Source organism: Xenopus laevis, chromosome 2L (assembly GCF_017654675.1).
Source record: "Xenopus laevis strain J_2021 chromosome 2L, Xenopus_laevis_v10.1, whole genome shotgun sequence".
Lineage (NCBI taxonomy): Eukaryota > Metazoa > Chordata > Amphibia > Anura > Pipidae > Xenopus > Xenopus laevis.
Genome location: NC_054373.1, coordinates 70,986,722 through 70,996,904, shown reverse-complemented (window position 1 = coordinate 70,996,904; position 10,183 = coordinate 70,986,722). Strand labels below are relative to the sequence as shown.

At 44.1% G+C, this 10,183-nt stretch overlaps 1 protein-coding gene across 1 annotated transcript in view; it reads left to right on the top strand.

The window, feature by feature from the left end:
- The first annotated feature begins 5,359 nt into the window (after positions 1 to 5,359).
- Positions 5,360 to 10,183, top strand: part of LOC108708146 (contactin-2) — a 352,213-nt gene continuing 347,389 nt past the window's right edge. The window contains exon 1 of the mRNA XM_018246539.2: positions 5,360 to 5,481. The gene's annotated coding sequence lies outside the window, so the exon portion shown is untranslated. The remainder of the gene's footprint in view (positions 5,482 to 10,183) is intronic.

Sequence of the window (10,183 nt, the reverse complement as noted above, 5' to 3'; positions counted from 1 at the left end):
ACACATTTCTCCAACTTGGCGAAGAGAGAGTTCTTCCTCAAACGAGAGAGTACTTCTTTCACCTGGGAGCGGTGAGATTCGAGGTCTTTCGAGAAGATTAGGATGTCATCCAGGTACACGACCACAGACTTTCCCAAGAGATCCTGGAAAATGTCATTCACGAGCTCCTGAAAGACAGCGGGGGCATTACGGTTCCTGGCAGGAGATCGACAGGACAATCGTATGGTCGATGTGGAGGAAGGAATTCTGCGGATTTCTTACAGAATACATCAGAGAATTCCCTGTAGAAGGAGGGTAGAGTCTTCAGATCAGACATAGAGATATTCACCCTCTGGAGGGGTTCAGCAGGAAGACAGTGCTGCTGACAAAATGGGCTCCAACGGGAAATCTGTCCTGCGGACCAATCAATGGTGGGATTATGCAGGCGCAGCCAAGGGAGACCCAAAACAACAGGAACGGACGGGCAGGAAATAATAAGGAACGATAGTCTTTCTTTATGCAGCGTCCCAACCTGCACAGGCAATTCCCCCGTTGTTTTAGAGATAAATTCAGCCTCCAGGGGTCTGTCGTCAATGGCAGTGACTCGAAGCTGAGTAGACAACGGAAATAAGGGAACTTCCATGTGTTTGGCGAAAAGAGCGTCCATGAAGTTCCCAGCAGCTCCAGAATCAATGAAAGCTGAGCCGACAATGGTCTTAGTGGCTAGGCGAATCTGTAAAGGAAGGAGAAACCTGTGAGTGTTCTCTTGAGACTTCGGAGTAGTGCCCCCTACATGAGTTACCCTAGATATACCTCGGGGAACAGAACTCGTGGGCTTCACCGGACAAGAGTTCGCAAAATGAGACTGTCCGCCACAATACAGACATAAGCCAGCCATTCGTCTACGGAGTCTTTCTTGTTCGGAGAGACGAGCCCTTCCAACCTGCATCGGTTCCTCCGGAGGAGAAGGAGAAGCTTGAGCAGCTGGAGTTTGCAAGAGAGGTCTCTGGAAGCCAGGTGCCAACAAGGGTTGAAATCGTTTACAACGCTCCCTCTCTGCTTGATGCTCTCTGAGACGAGTGTCCACCTTAATGGATAGTGCAATCAAATCTTCCAGCAGATCAGGGAACTCCCTGGAGACAAGATCATCTTTAATGCGAATAGACAGACCTTGATAGAATACGGCCTTATAGGCATCGTCATTCCAGGAAGTTTCAGCCATCAAAGTTCTAAAGTCAATAGCATAGACACTGCGGTTTCCCTGTCGGAGTTGCAGAAGACGAGAAGGGGCATTAGTGACCCGACCCGGGGCATCAAACACAGTACGAAATGCTTGAAGAAAAGCCTTGGCATCAAAAGTCAATGGAGAATTCTTCTCCCAAAGAGATGTTGCCCACTCAAGCGGTTTGCCCATTAAACGAGACATCACGTACCCCACCTTGGAACGTTCATTGGGGAAGTGCGAGGGTTGAAACTCGAACTGGATCTGGCACTGTGTAGCGAAACCTCTGCAGGCCTGTGGGTCCCCACTGAAGCGAGGAGGAGGCGGAATACGAGGCTCACCAGACGAGAAACCTGTGCTAGACGAGACGTCCGCCATGGGAGGATTTGCAGCCGCTTGGGAAGCAGGAGGCGCTGGAGGCACTCGGGAGAGAAGGGTATCGAGTGCCTGTCCTATGTGGTACTGCTGGGCTTCATATTCCTGCATGCGGGATGCCAGTCCGCGGAGCGCTCGTCCGACATCAGGCGTAGCTTCCTCAGTAGGATCCATGGCCCAAGTATAATGTCAGGGAGCCGGGAGCTCCCTCTAGGGAGGTAGTCAGGATTGAGGAGGAAGCCCTCTTGAGGGTGCAAGGTCGCGGTGTCCGAAGGGTTAATCAAAGGGGTAGTCAGGATCCAGGCAAGAGTTCACAGGCAGGCAGATAACAACAAAGTCCAAAGTCCAGGCAAAGGGTCAAAATAACAATCAGGAACAGGATATAGCTATGGAAGCTCACAGGGAACCCAGGAAATGATTCCTATACTTGGGCGCCATTCTGGCGTCTTAGTAAGGCTTTTATGTTTGAATTTGGCACCATTCTGACGTCATCGGCGTCCTTGCGCCGACGTCGACGCGCTGACGTCATCGTGCCGGCGCCGCTACCCACGTGGCGGCCATGGGCGCCGCCATTTTGGGAGCGACGCCGGCAGGGAGGGACGCGCCGCCCGGAGCTCCAGGACCTGCTCCGGGCGGCGATCGTGACAAGTTAATGGTTCCGTAACTAGGTCCCACAAGTGGTTCCTAATCCCAGGTATAACTGTAATCTGGTCCGTTATCTTTGCCATATATGCAAGAGTTTTACTGTTTTTATCCCCAAGATCAAACCCTGACTGTCTAGTATATAATAGTTTTTTCCTTGTGTTGTCTGATACAAGGAGGTCTAGCTCCCTTTGAGCCCTGGATAGTGTGTCATGATTTTCTTTGGTTTTGGTATGACAATAAGTCTGCTCTGCCTCCTTTAACGTTCTTTCTGCTGCTTTGATGTCTGCCTTTTTAGCCTCTCTTGTTGTGTGGATGGTAGCAATTAATGTACCCCTAGATACTGCCTTGGCAGCATCCCAAAGTACTAAAGGTGAGGCTGAATTATGATTAGTTTCCTAATACTCTTCAAATTATTTCATACAGGCCTCCACTTCTGCTTGTTCTGTAAGCCATAACGGGGAGAGGCGCCATAACTTCCTACCAGAGGGTAAACTGGAGTTCCACCCACACTGGGGAGTGGTCAGAATGTGTCCTAGGGAGATAGGAAATATTTTGAACCAAATGAGCCAGGTCTGCTGAGCCTAATGCCAGGTCTATTCTTGATAAAGTTGCATAACTGGAGGAAAAAGGTCAGAAAGGCCCACTGCCTCCATCCATCTAACTAGCTGCGGGGCTCCTCGTACATTCCAGGACAACAATTTAACTATCCCCATTGTTGATTACATTATAAAGCATTAGAACAGTCACTGCATATTCATAGTATGCGACTCCAAGGGAGTCACCCCAGTAGCCTAGACAATTCAATGAAGTACGATGAAACAGATGCCAGTATGTTAACTGAAATAAAAACCCCACCCTAACCACCCTGCCCACCCCCCAAACCTGGGTGAGCCTGTACCCATAACTATTACTTAACATGGGGAGTGTCACCGTGGCAGCCTAAGCAGCACTCCTTGTCAACGTAGAACTTTGATGTACATTAGTAGCTGATGGTAAGAAATAATAAGAGATACAATTAGAAACTATCCAAATACGTAATCAGACTGTGGTAGTCCATACACCTATAATGTTGACCCATACAGTTTGTGATAAGTGTAAAGTTCAGCATAGCTTAAGAGATAATTGGTCCCTTGACCAGAAGCTTGTGATATAGTTCCAGCCCAAATTAGCCTGGTTATATGTCAGCAAGGGGCTTCGTGGGTACTCTCAGGTACCGCTTAAGTGAAATATGAGATGAGTCTTACCCTGGCTGTACTTCTCAGGTGGGAGCCGCAGCTGGTTACAAAACTGATTAGTTGAGAGGCAGCTCCATGTAGGTCCGATCTCAGCCACTGTTCATGGACCACTAAAGGGAGTATGGAGAGTAATATGGCTGACTGGTGGAGAAAGAAAAAGCGGCTGTTCAACATCAATACAGCACATCAACGGGCTCAGGTCACAAAAAAGGACTTAAGATATGTAAGATAATTTCCGGTCTCAAGAATACTCCTTCCTCTTAGTTGTGTGGTGGTGATCTTCTGGGTTGGTTCCGGGTGAGCCAGTCATCCGCCTCTGCAGAGGAGCTGAGGATTTGGACACGATCCCCATCAAACTGTAGGGGATCTTGGCATCTCTGAGCCTCTTTTTCACTGCATTATAAGTAGCTCTTTGTTTTTGTATAACCGGGGAGTAGTCCGGGTATAGTGACACAGTGGTTCCATTAAAGGAGAGAGGACCTTTTAGTCTGGCTGCCCGTAATGCTGCATCTCGGTCTCTGTAATTTAACATACGGAGAAGAAAGGGCAGAGGAGGGGCTCCCGGTGGTAAAGGTCTGGTTGGTACTCTATGCGCCCGTTCGACCACAAACATACTGGAAAAGGTTTCTTCGCCCAGCAATTCCTTAAGCCAGTTTTCAACAAAAATTTCTGAGTGTTGGCCCTCAGATTTCTCCGGCAGACCTATGATACGCACATTATTTCTGCGCAGTCGGTTCTCTAAGTCATCTGTTTTTTCAAGTGCTGTCTTAAGTTGTTGCTTGATCCCTGAGATGTCATTTGGAAGAGGGGTCACTGTGTCCTCCAGAGTAGAGACCCTCTTCTCTAGTTCAGTAGTACGCTCTCTAATGTTTTGGAGATCATGCCTTAAATGTGAGAGATCATCCTTTATTTCTTCAAGTTGTGTCGTTTTTACGGTTCGGCTCTCCATTATTGCATCCAGCAATTCAGATGTGCACTATAATTTCGAAGGATTGGTAGGGCTTCCCTAAAATCGGTCGTTTGGCAAGAAGAATTGTTGCGTCTATGGGGAGCTTAACACTGCTAAATGATTCATTGTACAGTCTGCTAAAATGGCTGATGCTGATTCCAAATAAAAGCCAAAGATCACAGCAAAAACACAATGAGTCAATGCAGGCTACAGGTCACAGGTCAAAACCAGGAAATGTCTGCTATCTGGAAGTAACACTAGTTGGGGTATTATGAGCTCTAGTACTTGTACCTTTAATTATATCATTTGGAGTAAATTGTGGGACATCATTTTTGACGGGGTCATTTGCAATAAAGACTGATGTCTGCCAAGCACAATAATCAACTGCAATGGGAGTTTTTTGCACTTTGCTCATTGCCTTCTTGTGGTCCTGAATTATTGTAGGTCTCTGCTCTCTATTTAGGAGCACAAAGATATGCAGCTGCATTGCTGAACACAGCCCTGCCTGTACTGAGCCGTATACTATTTATAGGGGGCAGTGCGGGGGTGGCGCATAGGGGTCCCACTTCCCCTGTCTTGCGCATCATGCAGACATGTAAGTTAGCGAGTGGCAGAGGTCACAAAGATAGCCCTGTTTTTACCATTTATGGCATTCTACCCTTTTGTCAATATTTCTTACAGTATAAGAAATGTTTTCTTATTTAGAGTATACAATTTTACAGTCAATTTGAGAATACAATTAACCAATGTGATAACCATTATAAGGCACATAGTAAAGCAGGGCATTTTTAGTGTACCAAATTTGTACTGCTCAATGTACATTTGATAATGCATCCACTCAATTTCTTTCTTTATCTGCTGTTTGGATGCTCAGGCCTTTGAAAGAGAGACAGGGAGGGAGAGGAGAAGGAGGAGCATTTAGATCTAGTGATGCAGTCAGCTTGCAGTATCCTGGTGCACACACACATCTACATACACATACACTGAACCTGCACCCTCCCTTCTTGCCGCAGATCTCTGTGTGATGTGAAGACAGAAATAAAGATACCAACTGCTGTAGCTCTCTTATTTGGCAGGTAAGATGTGTGTCATACTACTGTACCAGTTTGACCGTTACATTTTTGATTACTGTTAACAATTCCAATATTAGCTATCTGATTTTCATAGATGTTTAAAGGCAGTTTATCAATAAATATGTCTGAGGTAAATATTAATCACACTATCTTATTTTTTGAGATCATTACTTTTCTAAAAAGCAAATGAATGCAAACATTGATAACACTTACTATGCAGAAGCAATGAGCATAGTCTTAAAGATGTCAAAATCAGCAATAAAGGTAGGTACTCTAAGGGCATCCAGATCTTGTTCCTTGCTTTGTAACAGGGGCAGCCAATGCTAGTTTACAGGGTATATCTCAGTTGTGTTGTGCAAAGAATAAAGATTCATACACCAGTAGAGTATAGCCAGACAATTCTTATCTCAGGCAGTAATGTTAGGGTTTTTTAAGCTACACTATTGGGGGACAGAACAGGAAGGCAAAGGGACTCTTACTGTAGCTGTATGTGAGAATCAGTATTACATGATTGTTGATGTTTTTAGTAAACATTCTAACATAGATATGCAAATTGATCAGTGTTTTCTCCTGTCATGCATAACATAGGGCTAGTTAACATTCCAAAACAGATTTTAGCTACTATGAAGTTGAAAGGATGATTTTAGAAGTATTTAATTGCAAATTTACATGCACGACTCTGATTTGGAAGGTGCAATTTAAGGGAATAGCCTAAAAAAAAAATCCAATAATTTTCTCTTTATTCAGTATTTTAAAAGACTTGAGCCAGGTCTGCCTTTAACTAGCACTTGCATATGTATCAACCTTCATGGCTGCCCAAAATAGTGACAGAATTACAGAAAGATTATGACTCTGTAGTAATATTACCTATTTGCCTAAATTATCTATATTTAATGGAAAAAAGTCAACATCTCTCAGTCAGTTATATTTTATCATTCTGTAATCAACTAAAAAAAAACAGATTTAATCGGATCAAAGACAAACATTAAAAAAATTGAGCCAAAATCCGAAACATGATTTTTTTGTATTTTCTCCCCAAATTGCTTGATTTTTTGCAGGCTTTTTCCCTGAAAAGCAGGGCGTAACTACCGGGGGAGCAGGGGGTGCAAATGTGCCAGGGCCCGCACCCCCGCTGGGCCCCCCCGGAAGATTGTGCGCGCTGCAGCCGGCTGGAGTCGGCTGCAGCCGGCTGGAGTCGGCTGCAGCGGCAGAGAAAAATCGCGCAGACGAGGGTGGGCCCGTCTGCATGGCCCACACCAGGGCCCGCCCCCACCAAGTTACGTTACTGCTGAAAAGCCTGAATTTTTTGAATTTTTGCCCAAAAAGTCATAAATAGTCAAATTTTCGGGCTATTTTTGGGGGGACTGGTGCACTGTTTTTTGCCATTTTGTGCATGTATGTATGTGGCAAATCTGGCGTTAGCGCAGAGTAAAATTAAACAGCTTTATAAATTTGCCATTGATATTACACAACTTTTTAAAGCATTTTTTTCTGTGAATTTTGTTTTACACAGTATAACAAATAGTACCATTAGTGTCTTTTTTTGCATAAACCCATAAGAGGGACTAAGATAGGGATAATATACAGAGTAGAAAAAAAAAAAGTGCTATTTTTTCAGTGTACATGCAACTACACGTCTCAGATGTATGCTGCTACACAGTACACAGTGAGGTAGTAACTCTCCCTAGTGTCTCTGTAGCAATGATGTAGTAAAAGTCCACATAAGAATGTTGTTCAGAGTTCACATACTTGTATACCAAACAGTAATTTGTATCTGGAAATGCCCACGTATGGTCTCAATCAGGGCCGGATTTACATAGTGCCCCTAGGCCCACTGCCGTTCGTCGCCCCTGCCCCCCCCCTTTATTCGTGCAAATTTTCATCATCTGGACTGGAGCAATGAGGATTGGCGCATGGGAAATTTAAAACATTATTATATCTCCAGCGCATCCCCAGTGTTTTTGAACCAATGTGGGTGTGGTTGGGCAGCATGCCTCCCCCCTAAAATCTTGCCGCCCTAGGCCCGGGCCTAGGTGGCCTTTCCACAAATCCGGGCCTGGTCTCAATGTGAGTCACCATGAAAAAAGAAACCAATTATGGTGCAGTGAATAAATACACACAGTGTATGCTTGCTTGTAACCAGGGCCGCCATTAGAATTCACGGGGCCCTGTACAACAAAATTTTCAGGCCCCACCCACCCCAAGCCCCACCCCAGATCCAGCCCACACCACTGTTAAAACTAGGGATGCACCGAATCCACTTTTTTGGATTCAGCCGAGCCCCCGAATCCTTCGCGAAAGATTTAGCCGAATACCGAACAGAATCCGAACCCTAATTTGCATATGCAAATTAGGGGTGAGAAGGGGAAATTTTTATATTTCCTTGTTTTCTGACAAAAAGTTACGCAATTTCCCTCCCCACTCCTAATTTGCATATGCATATGCAAATTAGGATTCAGATTTGGTTCGGCCGGGCAGAAGGATTCGGCCGAATCCAAATCCTGCTGAAAAAGGCCGAATCCTGGCCGAATCCCGAACCGAATCCTGGATTCGGTGCATCCCTAGTTAAAACGCCACGCAGACATCAGCGCTAAAAAAGGCAACACAAACACAAGTTATAAAAAGCTATTGATGGTCAGCGCCCCCTTATAAATTAAAAAAAACTGTGGCACCAAGGCCCCCATAAAAGTTTTTTTTGTAAAAAAAAATTGGTGGTTAGGGCCCCCCTACAAGTTAAAAAAAAATTGGCACCAGGGCCCCCCTAAAAGTTTTTTTAAAAAAACATTGCCCCCCCTTACAAGTAAAAAAAAAATTGGTGCCCCAGAGAATATTTTTTTAAAAAAAACATTGGCGCCAGGGCCCCCCTTACAAGTTAAAAAAATGTGGGTCCACAGAGAATATTTTTGTAAAAAAACATTGGCGACAGGGCCCCCCTTACAAGTTAAAAAATGTTTTGGGCCCCATAGAATATTTAAAAAAAAAAAATTGGAGCTAGGGCCCCCCTTACAAGTAAAAAAATGTGGGGCACCAGAGAATATTTTTTTTAAAAAAAAACATTGGTGGCAGTGGCCTATAGAGTATTAAAATAATACATTGGCAGCCAGGAGATTAAAAAAAAATTTTGGTGTTCAATAGAATTGAACTCGTGGCTTCAGGACTTCAACTTTGCCTCCTTTCGTGACTTTGGGTCTGTTTGCTGCTTCAGGACTTCAATTTCAGCTGATTTCATGACATCAGGTCTTTTCGCCACTTCAGGACTTCAAGTCTTTTTGCCGTTTTGGATCTTCGGGTCTTTTCGCTGCATTTGGGACGTAGGGTCTTTTTGGCCGATTTCAGGACTTCAGCTGTTCGGCACCTCAACTGTTCGGGACGGAAGAGGCAGCATGGCTGCAGCGCGGTTAAGGGGCTTTTGAAAGGTGCAGCACAGCTAGGCCCCCCTTCAGGCCCGGGCCTGGTACAGGAGTACCCCCTGTGCCCCGCTGATGGCGGCCCTGCTTGTAACTACTCACAAGAGAGCCATGAACTTCAGGCAAATAGTTGCAATCCGGGATGATCCCCTTCTCTGTCTCTCCCTGCAGCACTCCTCTGTACAGGCACTCTGGCCTCCTGGTCAGCCTTGCTGGGACAAACGTTTTAGAGATGCACACTCCAAATGTGGAAGTGTATGAAGGGTTTAAGCAGGAGCAGCGAAGTAATGTGCACAGCCCAAAAGGAATTCCAAATGAGATGATCAGTATTTTATTCAAAATAAACAATGAAAAACATATCTTACTTACACATTGGTAAGCGACCTGACGCGCGTTTCATGTACTTGGTACACTTCCTCCGAGGCTGAAACTTTTGCTCTATACTACCTTCTAGTGGCCTATATATAGGGGAGAATCTTTTCCCTTTTTTTTAATTGATTACTGGTCTAGAAAAAATGGATAAAATAGATATAATAGATAAATACAATAAAACCAATTGTTAAAATATATAAAATATATATATATATAATATATAAGATGAACCAACTTTCCACAGAGCACGAAATGGGGTACAGATTGTTAAAGATAAAAATAAAAAAAATGTAAAAGTACATTGAAATTATGTACACAAAAAAATATGGCTATAGTTATTCCAAGAAACATTTCAATTCTACATCTGTATTGAGTCCTCTTGGTTGAAGGGTCTTCAATTCATAAATCCACCTCATTTCCTCCCCTTTTTGATGTTTCTTATATGCTCAGCTAGGCGTGTTTTTAGCTTCCTGGTGGTTCTCCCTATGTATTGTTTTCTGTATGGACAGCATATCAGGCATACAACATTCTTCATATTGCAATGTACATGCTGTTTAACAGGCTATGCATTTCCTGTCTGTTGGTTATTTTATTCCCATGTTTGGTGGTCTTGCATGCAGCACAGTTATTACAATATGAAAAACCAACCGAACCCTTTAACCAACTCGCATTTTTTGGCTCAAAATCTGTAAAACTGGATACAAAGTACTGACTGAGATTTTTAACCATCTTATACACTAGTATTAGGTTTGGACCTTAAAACTGTATCTAGATCAGCATCCATTTTTAAGACCTGCCCGGAAAATTTGCTCCTGTTTTCTATGTTCAATACTACACTGTCTAACAAGTCTTAGTGGCCAATCCAGGACCCTTGGAATAAATGGATCTAAGACTAAAGTCACTTGTAAATTGGATTTTCCAAATGT